At 47.3% G+C, this 16,119-nt stretch overlaps 1 long non-coding RNA gene across 1 annotated transcript in view; it reads right to left on the reverse strand.

Moving 5' to 3' along the window:
• LOC140217162 (uncharacterized) overlaps positions 1 to 12,176 on the reverse strand; it is a 99,055-nt gene extending 86,879 nt beyond the window's left edge. Inside the window, exon 1 of the long non-coding RNA XR_011893671.1 lies at positions 11,798 to 12,176. This is a non-coding gene — a long non-coding RNA (uncharacterized lncRNA). The remainder of the gene's footprint in view (positions 1 to 11,797) is intronic.
• Between the last annotated feature and the right edge of the window lie 3,943 nt (positions 12,177 to 16,119).

The raw sequence follows: 16,119 nt of genomic DNA on the forward strand, positions 1-16,119 counted from the left end.
GACCCTCCCGCATGTAGCCGTGCGCGGCTTGCCCGTGTCTGGGGAAAGGGGGATACTGGGGGTTGAGCCGATGCCGGGTGTTCGGGCTTTTACGGCCTCTCGGCAGAAGCAACAAACCTCTTTGGCCTCTGCTTCACATAGACTGCGCCCCCGGACTGACCCACCCGGTAAAAATCGGTAGTTGCCTTTTCCTGTCTCTCTCTTCCTCCAACTTTCGTCTTTCTCTCACTTTCAATCTTTCCTGGCCTCTCTTTAATTTCCGTTTACTTTCGACTTCGTAGGCAGCAAGCGTTAACCTTGTGTGGAGCAGCTAACCTTTTGCACATATTTGGTTATAGCAATAACATACAGTTGGCGTCCGCAGGAAATGTTCCTTACAACTCCTGCAGTGTCCCCTTGTTGGGCTCCATGGTGGGTGGCAGGCGTTGCTGCCGAAATGTCCACATATCCTTATGGCTAGTTCCTTCTCACCGCCGCCAGACCGCACTCAAAAAGGAGGGTGCACCGAAAATGTTTTCCAGTTCTTTGGACGTCAAAGACCAAACTTCCCACGATTCCACGTCATTCACACAGAAAAACCGGAAAAACAAGTACGAACAATCTCTCTTTCTCTAGTTTCCAAGTATCTAACTGAGGCTCTTGAACAAGGCTGCCAGATATCAAGCATGGCAAGTGGTAATCTCCTCTTGGCGCTCCATGATCAGAAACAGTATGAAAAGCTGCCCAGTCAAGTGACAGTAACTCCGCACCACCCGCGGCGTCGTTTCAGACGATGATTTGTTGGAACTGAGTGAGGCTGAACTCTTGGAGGGCTTCAGTGAGCAGAATGTTATCAATGTTAAAATAATTAAGATGAGGCGTAACGGCAAGGAAATGCAGAATTGGAGGTGCTTGGTGCCTACTTTCGGTTCAATGTCCCGCCGGAGTCCATAGAGGTCGGGTACATCAAGCTTCGCCTTAGGCCGTGCGTGCCAAATCCTCTCAGATGCTTAAAGTGGCAAAGGTTCAACCACAGTTTGCAGAACTGTCGAGGCTGCCAGACCTGCGCCAAGTGCAGCAACAATGAACATACCTCCGAAACATGCAATAACCCTCTACATTGCGTCAACTGTGATGGAGAGCATGCCGCATACTTGCGGTCGTGCCCACCATGGAAAAAAGAAAAGGAAATAGTAAAAACTAAAGCATAGGAAAATATAATTTTCAAGGAAGCACGCAGGCGGGTATCCTACCTGCCCAAGAACATCTTTGCCGATGTGACGCGCCAGGGGCGGCGACACAACGGTTTCCGGCGGCTGTCCGGTCCACAGGCAGAGAGCCGGCGGTGACGCCATTCACCCCCTCTCCCCCCCCCCCCCCCCGTCCCGTGGCTACAGCTAGCGCTGTTCCGCCATCCCAGCAAATGGAATCATCGACCTCCGCGCCGACAGCCCCAAAGGTGTCATCCGACGTGTCGAGGTCTTCACGTCAAACGCAGCGCTTGGGAGAGTGCGTGTCCAGCGCCTGGCAAGAGGCAATGGTCTCAAAACAACCAGCCACAACACGCCAACAGACACAAGAAAGAGCGGCGAGATTCTCGCGATCGCACCAAAAATGACAAACCTAGTGTTACGGCGCCCGGGAAGGGCCCGTGAGCTAATCTTCTTCTCTTAAACACACAACACAAAACACATTTATTCTAATGGCGACACAACTACTACAATGGAATGTCAGAGGACATCATAACCTCGAGGATATTAGAGAACTCCTAACCAAACATTATCCAAAGTTGCTGGTTGTTAGAGAACTACTACCCAAACATTATCCAAAGTTGCTGGTTGTTCAAGAGACACATCTGAAATCTACAAGCACCACTTTTCTTCGTAATTACACCATCTTCCAAAAAGACAGCGACGAGGCTAATGCCTGCGGCGGTGTAGCAGTAGTAGCCGACGAGTATGTAGCCTGCCGACACGTCGCTATTCAGACGCGCCTTGAGGCAGTTCCAGTTCGGGCCATTTTTTAAATACATTAGTCACTGTATGTTCTATTTATATACCCCCGAACCATTATCTCGACAAAAACAGACTTTTATAACCTCATTGATTAGCTTCCCGAGCCTTACAGACTCGTGGGAGATTTTAACGCTCACAACAAGATGTGGGGATAGTCTTGATGCGACGCGAGAAGCCGATTCATAGAGAACTTCTTAGTAAACTCCGGTACATGCCTGTTCAATAAAAATGAACGAACTTATTAAAATATGATGCACAATTCAAATTCTATGCACCTAATGAATGGCTCGGCAGCTCTTCTCCCTTACTTATATTGGAGCGTTATTAAAGACGCTTACGGAAGCGACCACTTGCCTGTAATTTTAAGCTTAATTCAACAAAATGAATGTCCTCCACGTAAGCCTCGGCGGAAGCTAGCTTCCGCCGACTGGGATCATTTTTAGGAGTCGACCCACCTATCACGGCATTTTATCCCCAATTTTAGCATTGACGATGGGGTAGCGTATTTTACCGCTTTTCACATCGATGCAGCAAGCAAATTCATTCCACAATCAAGCGGTATGTCATGCAGAACACCAGTGCTGTGGTGGAACGATGAGTGCACGAAGGCGCGGAAGAAACAAAATAAAGCGTGGGGCATACTCCGTCGATGCCCAACTGCGAAAAATCTGATCGCATTCAAGAACGTTAAATCACAGGGAAGGCTGACGTGACGGCAATCTAGGAGGGCAAGCTGGGAGAGGTTCCTCTCCTGTTATAATTCATACACACGTGAGGCAAAAGTATGGAACGAACTAAGGAGGCTTAAAGGGCAACAAATCCATCCATTGTATCCAGTGGATGAAGAAGGGAGCAAGTTGGAAGACCAGACCGACGCTCTTGCTGAACACTTCGAGCGCGTGTCTAGCTCCACCCACTATTCGAAGAACTTTCTGAAATATAAGGAAATAGAAGAGCGTCAGCCACTGAACTGGAAATGTAGCCTAAATAATCCTTAAAACCTTCCTTTTAGCATTGCCGAACTTAAAGCTTTCTTGACCGCTTGTCAAAGCTCTGCACAGGGCCCCGATAGAACCATGTACGATATGCTTATGCACCTCCAACCCGACGCCCGAATCACACGTACTACTCACACTTTTCAACACCATCTGGGCTGCTGTGTGTCTTCCATCTAAATTGAAAGAAGCAGTTGTTATCCCACTTTTGAAGCATAGTAAGGATTCTTCATTGCTGACCAGTTACCATCCTATAGCGCTTACGAGTTCCCTTTGTAAGCTTCTTCATAAAATGATCAATCAACGCCTTGTACATTTCCTGGAGTCGAACAAGATGCTTGACCCATTTCAATGTCGCTTTAGGGAACGCCGATCTGCAACGGACCATCTCTTGCGCATTGAAGCAAACATCCGTGATACATTTGTGCACAAGCAGTATTTCTTGTCTATCTTCCTACAAATGGCAAAAGTATACGACACAACCTGGCGCTACGGGATATTGCGATACCTGTCAGAGATGGGCATGCGAGGAAGTCTGCTTAACATTATAGAATTCTTCCTGTCCAATCTTGCATTCAGAGTCAGAATTGGAAATGTGTTGTTCCGTGTATTTACACAAGAAACTGGTATGCCTCAAGGAGGCATACTCAGCTGCAGGCTCTTCATTGTTAAGATGATCTCGCTCCATGCATCGCTACCTCCAACAATGATCTATTTTGTCATGTAGGCGATATACAGTTAGACTCCAAATCTAATTTTGCTGTTTGTGAGCGACAAATAACCACAGCCTGAACAAGGTGTCCTAATGGACAGAACAAAACGGATTCAAGCTTAACCCCCAGAAAAGTTTCTATATACTTTTCTCAAGAAATAGAGGGCTGCTTCCAGACTCCAGGATCGTATTGCATGGGCAACGAATGCCCGTGAACAAGGAGCACAAGTTTTCAGATATCGTGCACTTGACGCAAAATTTACGTTCATTCCACACGTCAAATATCTGAATGTGAAACGCCTAAAAATAACGAACTCATTGAAAATTCCCTCATGCGACATGAGCACGTGATATGAGGTGCCTATTGATCCTCCACAAGAGCCTTGTCCGATACCGTTGGGCTATGGTGCCGTGGTATAACACTCTGCCGCGCCGAGTGCGCTCGAAATACTGGATCCCGTCCACCATCTGGGCATGCGTTTGACTACAGGCGCCTTCAGAACAAGCCCTATTTGAGAGTCTATACGTTGAATCGAATGAGCGGTCCCTTAACCTACAGACAACATACAGCAGTTTCCCATATTTCCTCAAGGTACAGTCTAACCCTCGACACCCTTGCTACGCATCTGTTAACGATATAACATCTGCACTATTTCATAATCGTCCCTCAATGGGCAACATTTTCCAATGCGGGTCAGGAAAGTCGGTGAGAAAATGTGTTTCTTAACCCTCGAACTTTGTCTGACACTTCGAGTGAAGTTGTTGTCACCATGGCAATGGCAACTTGTTGAATGTGACATATCATTTATCGAGGTAACAAAACACGCTCCAGATGTGCACATACAGGTACACTTTCTGGAGCCCCAGTCGAAGCACAACTGTTCAGAGCTTTACACAGATGCTTCAAAGCCACAAGCCGGCGTCTCTTGCGCGGCCCTCGGCCCATCGTTTTCGGAATCCGATGTTCTACACCTCGAAACCAGCATCTTCACGGCAGAGGCTTATGCAATACTGTCGGCCACTAAACACATGAAAAAAGCCAAGTTCACAAAGGCCATTATATTAACAAATTCCTTAACTGTCGTCAAAGCTTTACAATCGTTACGAAAACAGAAAAATTCTGTAATCAACGACCTATATTCATTGATCTGCAATATGTATGCATCCAACCAATAGGTTGTAATACGTTGGGTGCCTGGGCACAGGTACCTAGAGGTTAACGAGCTCGCAGATAAAATGGAAAGTTCCGTAGCAACAAAACCTAGAAATCCGTCCGTACCCATTCCTGCCATAGACTTCAAGCCATTCTTATGCAAAAAAAAAAAAAAACTCAGGAGCTACTGTCAAAGCTTGCGGGATGAGCAAATGTCGAATAAGCTCCATGTCATTAAGCCATTTCTAGGGAACTGGCCATCATTAAAAATTCACGACGAATTGAAGTTCTTTTTTGCCGCCTCAGAATAGGGCATGCATATGATACACATTCATACATTCATACCTTTTAAGTTGCACTGAACCTCCTCTCTGTGGCAAATGGGGCGAGAGACTGACCGTACTCCACGTCTTGCTGGAGTGCCAGGAAAGGTAAGAGCGAAGACGGCACTTTCCTTTAGCGCACAAACAACTTATCGCTTTACATACGCCACTAATTCTTGGCCCAGAACGTCTATTTGAAATCAAGGCAGTGCTTCACTATTTAAATGACGTTGTGCTGCGTGTTATTATCCCGAGTGATTAGTGCGGGCTTAATGTTTAATAGAGCACGTGCCTCCTCTCTTGTATACTCAAGATTCTTGGTGAGGCGGAAGTGCTAGTGGAATCGACAAATTTTTTCCCGTGTTTTTTTTTTTATTTTAGAATATATCTTATGGTTATCGCTCACATCACTTGTTCTTGACATTTTGGTCCCTGTGTATTTCACGTGCCCTACAGGGAATATTTTAGGACCCTATACAGCCTCAATACATCTGACAGTTGTCATTGACCGCATCAACGACCTTCCCGCCGCATTTCTTGGAGATCTTTGGGCATCCCTGGCCCTTGCACCAAAAAAAATCCCTATACATCATCAGCAGCAGCAGCCGTATCATCATCATCACTTCTTAACGGAACCTGTATGATCATCGCCCAAATCATTCGTCATTGTCGTTACATTAATACTTATATATTTCACGCAATTTATAGCGAATTGTTTTTAGGCCCTTAGCCACGGTACATCTACCATTTGCAACTCACTGTCCTCTCCATTCATAATACACTGAGAAACCATCACCATATATCATGGCACTCTTTGTCCCTATCTGGCCCTTGCGCCAATAAAAACCACATATTATTATATTATTATTATTCAGTCAACTGGGTTGAACGGCATCTACGTGTATGCATCAAATTATGTAAATAAGCCTTCCCTACTAAACGGGCCCCCGCATTACCTTGATATTTCACTTTGACATTCAGCGTGTGTCGTCGTCTCTTCCTGTCCGTGTCAGAACGTTCTGCTAATAACCAATTGTGCTATGTGCAACCAACGAGCTCAGGCAAACAGTATTCTGACATCATTTACAAATGAGAAAGCATTGGTACTCAATTCGATACGTCGTCGTCCAAGCACACAGAATTTAACAAATTGTATCAAAATCATTTGTTCACAAGCTAACTGATACATAGCTTTAAATACCGAGCATTTGCAGCCCGTGTGTACCGGACATGAAGGCACATAAACGCCTTCAACGAGAGCAGCGCCTGTGTTACGTCGTTTGTGTGCCTTCGCGTCCTGTCTATTCGCACTGCGGTAACTCAGGAATACTTCACCCTTCGTTAATTAGCCCTAGGTATAACAAAATCTGACGTCTTGTACCGTGCATACCAGTCACCTCAGACCTGGAAAGTCCAAGCCCGCGCTGCTACCCTCGCTTAGTACGAAGCGACTGATATGTGTAAGTGTGCAGGATCGGCTGAGCGTTGGGTCTGCGGTGGATAGTTTTGGTGACTTCTTTGTGCAAAACGTTTTGCAAAGGCAAGTTTTTCACTCAGTACGTCTGACGAGTAAAAACGCGCAAGGAAATTGAAGCTAGCCGGAAATGAATAAATGACATCCGTCCTGTGTTCAGACGCTCACTGTAGTTGTAAGCCGAAGTGATGTGCCATGAACAACGCTGTTCAAACCTTCCACGAAAGTCTCTGACACAAAAAAATTATTCAGAAGCCATCAAACTTTATTATTTAAGTAAATATTCATCATTTTCACCTCACATGAATTATCCGTGCAACTTTGAGGGTCACTAAGATAACCACAGGAAGTGGCGAGACCGTATGAAGATGCATATGCTTAAGATTTTATTGAAATTTCGACGACTAAAGCATGGTGTAGTGTACGAAAACTCTTCTGGGCGAGCAAAGCAAATAACTATATCGTGTCGATCAGAGCTTTTCTTAAATCTAAAATGTTGTTGTTGGTGGTGGTGGTGGCGTTGTTGTTGTTGTTCTTTAGACTGCTAGCTAGTTTGTCGGCAAGCACAATGTGCTTAGGCCAATCGATTGAATGCTGTCTTTAAGAAATGTATTTTTTAAATTATTATTTGATTGAAATGAATTGTATTGAATGTTATGAAGACTTCCAAACCTCATGTGCACTATTTAATTACTTTTTTTTCTTCTTTTTTTCCACTTCTGTGGAAACCACACGACGCTTCTCTCTATACCTGATCGGAAGCGAACATTGACTTACATTGCATATAACTTCTCGTTCCTTCTCGGACGCGAGAAGGAACGCTACAATCATGGTTACCCGGTGACGAACCACGTGACATGCGCCGACCAATAGGAAACTCCCCCCGCAAGCAGCCTTCTCGCAGCCCCTCGTGAACCTACGTCCCTAACCCCACACACACAAACAAGGATTCCTGAGCGCACACGACTTCGGTCCGATATGAGAGAGAGAGAGAGAAAAAAAAGCTTAGGGTTCCCAAGCGAAAGCTGTTCGCCTCAAAGCAGCCCTTTGCGCGGCCGCGGCAGGAAGCCCTGTCCGGCACGTGGTCGTTGCTGCTGTCCGCCGTGCTGGCCCCCGAGAGCAGCGGTGAGCACGCCGCCCGTCTCGTGGTCGACGCGGTGCTGCGGTCGGCGCGCCACGACGAGATGGCGTGGATGGTCGACGCGTTACGGAACAGGGCCCGCAAGATCATCGCCACCGTCAGCGCGACACCGTGCCGGCCACCGGCTGGCACGCTGTCCTCCGAGCAGGCGACGACGGTGACGGCGCGCCTTCCTGACGCAGCGACCGCGAGCCAGTTTCCAGGCGAGGCGCGCTTTCTGCGCATCGAGTTGCCTGCACTATGTAATCGTGGAAACTTGATAACGAATTTTAAAAAAATATTATTTTCGTTCACATGAAGTACATCGTGTTCCGCTGTCATCGGGAACGCCTAATTATCGGCACCGAATGCTACTCGACGAAATCGACAAAGCGTCCGTAATGCTCTATCAGCCGCCCACTTCATTAAAAATCAAGATCTTCTTCAGCTGTGTAAATGTGACGTACTAAACATGTGCACTGCACTTAAGAGGAAGCTTTATCTCAGGCCCAACTCGGATGCCGCCTATTAAAACGCACGTAAAACGCAGAAATGCTTTTTTGAGGTAACCCCTGGACCGATTGTAATGCAATGTGTTGCAGTGAAGAAAGAAAGTTCAATTATAGTGACTGTTGAAAGCAGGATTTGCATTTATCTTGGGAATGTTCTTACAAACATAGAAGAAAGAATGATAAATGTCAGGGAAAAAAGGAGAAGCTCCGCATTCACAAATCCATGACTCTACCAAGAAAAGGTATCACAGTTCTGTAAACTGCATCCGTTAGAGCATCCATAGCGGACAAATTTGATACATCAATTTTTATCTTGGATGATTGTGTTACAATGTTTAGGAGGGGTTTGCAAAAGTCCTAGTCAAATATTAATGGTGTACTTGAACGCCATGTACAATACAGCAATTTTGTCCGCTTTAGATGTCCTATTACACGCAATTCACAGAATTGCGTTATCACTTTTTCGTTGCCAAGTTACGGAGTTGTGAGCTTAATACCTTCATCCGCCGCGGTGGGGTATTGAATTTGGCGTTGCGCTGCTGTTCCCGAGGGCGCGGAATCAAATCCAGGCGGCGGCGGCCGCATTTCGATGGGGGCGAAATGCGGAAACATCCGTGGTACCGTGCATTTGGTGCATGTTAACGAACCCCGGGTGGTTAAATTTCATCCCGAGTCCCCCAATATGGCGTGCCTGTAATATTATCGTGGTTTCGGCACGTAAAACACCAGAACTTAATTAATTTATTTCGACTTGACAGTTTCGTTTATCTCAATATTGAATTTTTTTCAATGTTTATTACTATATCTACAATCTAAATGGAAGATCCACGTCCTACCGTCACTAGACTTTAACTTTTTTTTTCCTTCAAATGCGACAAGTCTCGTGAAATTTTTGCGGTGGTTGGCAAGAAAAACGATTTCTCTTTTCCCATGTATTTAGATGGGAGCCCCTCAGCTAAACCTTTTCCTTAACTTGGCCCTCGTATGATGAAGTTTGCTAATGAAGTCGGCTAGGCAGACGAGGAAAAAGCGCACATTTAATACCACGTGAGAGCATAAGGCAAGTCAAATGAACAATTAAATAGTAAAGACGAATGAGGAATGTCTCAGCGTAGAGCTAAGGTTTCGACAAAGGTATTCCCTCCGGCAGCAAATGCTTTCCTAAGCAGGGCTTGTCGCTGTCCCACAACATTGATACGCCTATAAATCAGTATGAAGGAGTGAAGGGATTTGTTGTCATAGACTGCGGGAGGCGGTAGTGGTGCGTTATAATCCCCATCACCCTTTGACTACTTTCTATTGTTTCTACAAATGAACAGTAATGATCAAGATTGCATGTTTAATGTGATAACACGAGAGCCGAGATGTGCTCTTCCATTTACTTGTGACTATTAATCTCCCATTCATATTCCCCCCGTGACCCCTCCATCTTATTTTTTTTTCTTTGGGGGATGGGGGGGAGGGCGAGGGGTGTGATTTACTAACAGTCAACGCTATCTGTTGGGGTAGAATGTCAACATATATGTGCTGTCATTATGAGAACAAATATAGTGTCTAACGCCTGACTTTGCCAGACTCGTGTCTTTGACCCTTACCGCTGAAGCTAGTTCGCTGTGGAAGTACGTACAGTCGAGTGCCAAAGTTTAAAGACTAACGTTGCCACTAAATTTCCTTTTTGCTTCTCAGCCTAGGCATAAAGGCTGAAATCAAGTGTACTGCCCATGTGTGCCTGCTTGACCAGCGCCATGATTTTATACCATTTCACGTTACACGGCTGTGCTATAGAAGATATTTTTTTTTTCTTTTTGCATATGCCGTGGACTCTATTTTTGCACTCGACTGTGCTTTCATGTATAGCATGTCCTCTGCTAAGACCAGCACAATGTACTTTCCTCGACAAAGTGCGCCGTATCGACCGCCGCTGGTTTGGCACATAGCATAGATGTTGAGGGTCTGGTTTTGTGACGCAAAGGTAACTGAAACTATCATGCGCCCAGCCGGATGGTATACACGTGCACAGAGCCGCGTACGCACCTTGAAACCATTATTACGGGATGGCGCCTACACTTTCTGTTTCTTTTATGGGCCAATTGACAGACCACTTACGGCTGCTTATGACAAACTCGGCTGCTCCTAATCGCTTATGACAGACCTGCTGGTTACGGTTAGACTGTGCAGCATAGTACAAAAATAATAATAAAAGTTGACAGTCACTTTAGCTTACGATGAAGAGGGTGAAGACGAAAACCTGCGCGCTCACGAGACATTCAGTACATTACTCGGCATTATCATGCGAATGCTTTGTTACTTCCTATTGCTTGTTTTCTCGCACCAAAGGTCGTGAGTTCGAGTGCCTTTATTAACTCTATCTTATTTGACTGTGCCTTAATTCACTTCGCCTTAATTAACATCGAAGGTTGAGGGATCGACTCTCAATCTTTACGATGTCAATTGGAATTCAACTTGGAGATATGACCGGTTCACCCATATCTCCAAGTTGGGTCGTGAGCTCGAGTGCCTTTATTAACTTCGCCTTAATTACCCCCAAAGGCCATGGACTCGACTCCCCATGAATTTTGGTGCGATAAAGCCGGCCGTCGGATTCTTCGACCCATCAGCCATCTAAGGCTTTCTCCTGAAAAGAATCCTGCTTCTTGAAGGTTCGTACTAGTGAAGCTAGGGACGCGCTGTCGGCGTCGTCGTGTCGCACCCGCGCAAGGCTATCCAACCTGCGCCTCGACGACACGAAAGGTCCAAAAAGGCTACGTACCCTCGACCTTTGGTGCGAGTCGAACCCACGACTTTAGGTGTTAATGAAGGCGAAGTTAATTAAGATGCAATTACTTAAGGCACTCGACCCACCACTCTTGGTGGGAGTCGAACCCATGACCCTTGGTGTTAATGAAAGCGAGGTTAACTGAGGCACAGTTAAGTAAAGCACTCGAACCCACGACCTTTCGTGGAAGTCGAACCTTCGGCCCTTGGTCGTAGTCGAAGCCACCATCTTTGATGTTAATAAAGGCGAAGTTAATTAATGCGCAATTATTTAGAATATGGTTAATTAAGGCACACGAACCCACGGCCTTGGTGGGAGTCGAACCCTCGGCCTTTGGTGGAAGTCGAACCCAACACCTTTGCTGGTAGTTAATATGAAGTTAATTAGGGCACAGTTAATTAAAATATAGTTAATAAAGGCACTCGAACCCACGGCCTTGGGCCGCAGTCGAACCCTCGACCTTTGGAATTAAAAGGGATGACTAAGCGAAGTACACACAGCGAATTAAGGGGGTCAGAGTGAATTCAGAGGGATGACTAAGCGAAGTAGACTAAACAAATTAAGAGGGATGTTTACGTATGTGTCGGTCATTATAGTATCGGTACTAGGGCTTTGACCTTGGCGTTGTCTTAGGGATAACAAAAGAGACCTTGTGAATTTTTCTCCTTTTTCTTTTTACTCGCGTATTGCAAATGCGGCTCACAAGCACGGGGTTATATTGGAGCGGCAGTGACGTACTCGCCCTGTCCCAGGTGTGCTGTGGTCTCTGCGGCTGGCTCGGAGGGCGGAGTCGCTGCAGAGCCCTCCGTCGGAAAGCGAGGTGGCAGCCATCCGCCACTTTTTGGGGGCTCGCGTTCGCTACGACGCCAGGATTAACGTGCTGCTTCTGCCCGTCGCCGTGCTGCTGAGGCCCGTGCTGTACCCGGTGGACGTGCCCATCGAGATGGCCATGGGCACGCTCGGTTCGCTGTTGGCCGAGGAGCTCTACCGGGCCCTGCTTCCGCCACCCTATGACACGGAGCTGTGGGCTGCCGGAACGAGGCACGCCATTGACAGGTTAGCAACGAATCGGGCGGACATTGACCCCTGCCTTGCCTCTCGACATGCTGCTTTCACGTCAGAAAGCTAACCAGAATGGAGTCGTTACTGCTCGCGCATGGGATGACACAAAATGCGCGCGTGGCGCGCCACCTGTCGGGGCAGCGCCGTACATTGAGAGGAGGGGGTCTTCTGTGTTTGCCGCAAGGTGGCTCTGTGCGTGCGGAAAGCGTAGAGTTACTGTATATGCTACCACAGGTAGCTATGGTAGCATATACAGTAACTCTAGGAAAGCGTAAAACCCCTCAATCTTTCAAAAGTAGCGCCATTCTTAGATCTTTCCGCCATCCCGCTCACCCTGGCGCGTCCTCCTCCACGCTCCTGTCGCCCCAGCCTCCTCCGCTCCCCCATTGGCCAATCTGTGTCACGTGGAAGCGGGCGCCGCGCTTTTGTATATTTTTTTCTTTCCAGCGTGGAGCAGGCGCCGCGCTTTTGTATATTTTTTCTTTCCAGCGCGCGCCGACCTCCATTGTTGAACCTGCGCGACGAAAGTACGGCAGGCGGACTGACGGAGTGCGTTAGCGTAATAGAATGTGCAGGGCCGAGAACTTAATTGCGATGCCATGCTGCTGCACCTTCGGTTGCCGCAACAGACACAGCGAGGGCAAAAAGCTTTTTGCTTTGCCGTCCGGCGGGCGCAACGCAAAAAGAAGTGTGGATTCGCAGGATCGGGCGGGCTGACTTCGAGGAAGTGGCAAAGAGCGCACGGCTTAGTGAAGTAAGGGCCACGGCTACTCACAACCTCTTATTTTGAGCCTAGTTCACGCCTTCCGCTTCGAAAAAGTGGGTGTTCATGCTCTGCGTGGTTTTTAGCGCGTTGTTTGACTTTCTTTTTTCGAATGTGCTCTCTTTGTTTCATGTAGTATCGTCTTGCGGTGAAATGCACGCATCTGCAGCTGGCCTGTGACATAAAAACGACTTTATTCAGGGTGTGTTTTGAGCTCCACCAGAAGTTAGCACATTCTCAACGCTATTGCAAGGCTCACTATTACTTACGATGCAGTCTTTTAGCTTCGAATGTACGCCCGCATGTATTGATGTGGTTTGTGGTGATTAATGTTTTTAACGTTCCGAAGCGACTAAAGCTAGGATGGAGGTCGTAGTGGATGGCTCCGGATAACTTTATCTAGCTCGCCTGGGGATGTTTAACGTGCACTTTGATCGTAGAGCCATACGTGGGCCGGTAAATTCCTCGTTGGCGTTTCATAATACTCGTGCGCTAGTGCTGCTTTAGAAGTTGGCGCCTCGGCGCGATTGTATTTCTTCAATAAATCTTATTTACTAGTGTAACAACTTGTCATTATTTCGTGTTATTGACGGCGCCGTCAGGGCACCAAAGCGGCAACGGCAACACCAAAGCTAGAACCAGCGCTAGATGGGGCTCGCCGAAGCCTGTGCATGCCACGGGGGTATAAGATCGCGGACAGCCAATTTTGTATGTGAACACTCCCTGCGACGTCTGCATTAGTGTAATGTTACGTGCTCTTCAGAGGCTTCCGTTAGCCATTACATGTGCCCTCCTGGAGCAGTACTTGTAAAAAAAAAAAAAAAAACAAGATATCGTCACGATTACCAAAGCACCCCGCAATGAAAAAACGGCCCTGTTGCCAGGCATTGCTGACCGCACACAGCCGGAATCTCTCACGCGCCGACTGAACAAAAGTGTCCTGCAGGTACGTGAATGAACCTACGAAACCACGTACGCATACTTTCACTGTCAAAACCTGAAACATTGGTAATTGCGCGCGTATTTGAGTACACCGTGTGCTTGCGTCGTGTTTCAGCAACACGAACTCTCAACGTCGCGCGCTTTACGCCTTAAATACGCCTTGAATAATGGTCATTTTCTCTATTTCCTCCGCAATTCTAACACGAAATTCTAAAGGCCAGTTACCGACTGACGAAGAAAGATCTCGATTGAAAAAACTGCTCCGCAGGGCTCGAACGAACTTTTCTGCAGATTTCCTCCCGTAGCGTGTTAGCCGTCGTCTGCTACGGCAGGCCCACCACCGGCGGCGCCACCGTCGAGGCCGCGCCGAGCGGAGGAGGAGGGAAGCGAATGGCGCTACTTTGGGAGATTGAGGGGCTTTAGGAAAGCGCAGAAGAAATGTAGCGGAAATGCACTTCGCTACTCGTGTAACTGCGACTTCTGTAAGTTACATGTTCATAATTACCGATATACACCGCAGTATAACTTTCTACGGCTCGTTTCAAGGCAACACCGCATTCACTAGAGGAGCTCTTGTACCGCTTTAAAGCAACGAACTCGTGGCTGAGTAATAAAGAAAAAAAAAACTCGTGGCTGAGTGGTAGCGTCTCCGTCTCACACTTCGGAGGCCATGGTTCGATTCCCACCCAGCCGATCCATCAAGTTGTTTTTTTTATTCATGAAGTGCTTCCCGGGATTTGTCGCTCACGGCCGACACCGACGACACCGGCTTTTCTGCGACACGAGCTCCTTAAGGCTGTCGCGTTAAAACAGGGGGAACCTCGTCCTGGGCATCCACGTTTCACTTATTTGCTAGTGTAAGTCGTAACGATGGCTACCCAAGAGCGGGGATACACTGCCAGAAAAGCACTTCGCAAATACAGGACCAACGTGTCTTGGGAAATGTTTTTAAAAATTTAGCAAATTCAATTCACACATGTTGTAATCTGTGTGCAGCAAAGCTTTCGTGAAGCCGATCAATTAAATTATTTAAAAATGCGACGCGTGCTGTAGTGTATTGTGATCATAGCAACGCGTATTCTCGTAGATGGTTAAAGCCATATCGCACACCATAATAGTCATGGTTTTCGGACCATCGCGTTTGTCCTGGGACAAGTCTTTCTGCCCGTCAACGATTTGTTTAGCATCGAATCGATGCTCTTCTGGGAGGAGGGGTAATGCCACGCGCTTGTGCCACGCTCTTGGCCCACTTGCTCCCAGAGGAAGACGAGGACGGGCTGGCTCACGAGCTCACGCCTTGGTATTTTCTCGGTGCCGCGCTGCCCCTTCGACGACTCCGAAGTTAACGGCCTCTTTTAAAAGTCGCCTGTCAATTAAACGTGATAATATCAAACACTCAACGGCAAGGGAACATGTGGCCGTAGACAACAACAGCAGGCATAAGGCCTTCCTTTTACTACTCAGTTCCGCAACCTTGAGTAATACCAAAATTGCCATTGCATCGCGTAATTTCGCGGCATCGGTTTATGAGAAAGCAAAGGCGAAATACGGGATAACATTTAGAAGCCACGGACATAGACAGGAGCGGACAATCGTGCATCCGTGCAGAATATCTTCTACTTAAATATAGAGAGAAAGGCTACCTGTGCATGAACTTGGCTAAAGAAAAGGACGACCGGCATGAGAATCGAAAAGAGCATCAGAATAGTGCTTGCCTGAGCTCGTTTGTTGCACATAGCACAAATGGTATCCAGCAGAACGCACGGACAGGGAAAGAAAGAAACGCATTTTTGTACTGCTTGCAAGGTTCTACTATATTACGTATCGAAGCGAATTAAAGTCGCAATTTCACCCGAAATGCCAAGCATCGATTGCGATAGCAAATTAGTAGACAACCACACGAAGTAAGGATGTAGTTTTATCGGCCGCATAAACTTGTAAACACTCGCTTTCTGACTAAATTAACAAGCATTGTGTTAGCGCGCACAGGCAAACATGCACACATCACACCCGATGACCGCGGACACTAGCTGTCAAAACACTGGCTTGAGGAAGCGTGGCAGTAGCAGCGAGCAAAGTGACCTTCGGGCTGTCTATCGTTTCAACGCAAACTGAGCGGTGAGAAAACAGCACACGTAAAGCTACGAGCCGTCGGCCAACCTGGACTCTGTCCGCAAAGCAGATCGCATGTAAGATAAAGCCGACGTGGCCGTGCGTTGCTGTCGAAGTACAACGCCCCCTACCTCCCTTCCCCCCGGTTCCTTGCGCGCGAGGGAAGACGGCGCGCCTCCTC

The sequence above is a fragment of the Dermacentor andersoni genome, chromosome 4 (genome assembly GCF_023375885.2).
Source record: "Dermacentor andersoni chromosome 4, qqDerAnde1_hic_scaffold, whole genome shotgun sequence".
In the NCBI taxonomy this organism is placed as follows: domain Eukaryota; kingdom Metazoa; phylum Arthropoda; class Arachnida; order Ixodida; family Ixodidae; genus Dermacentor; species Dermacentor andersoni.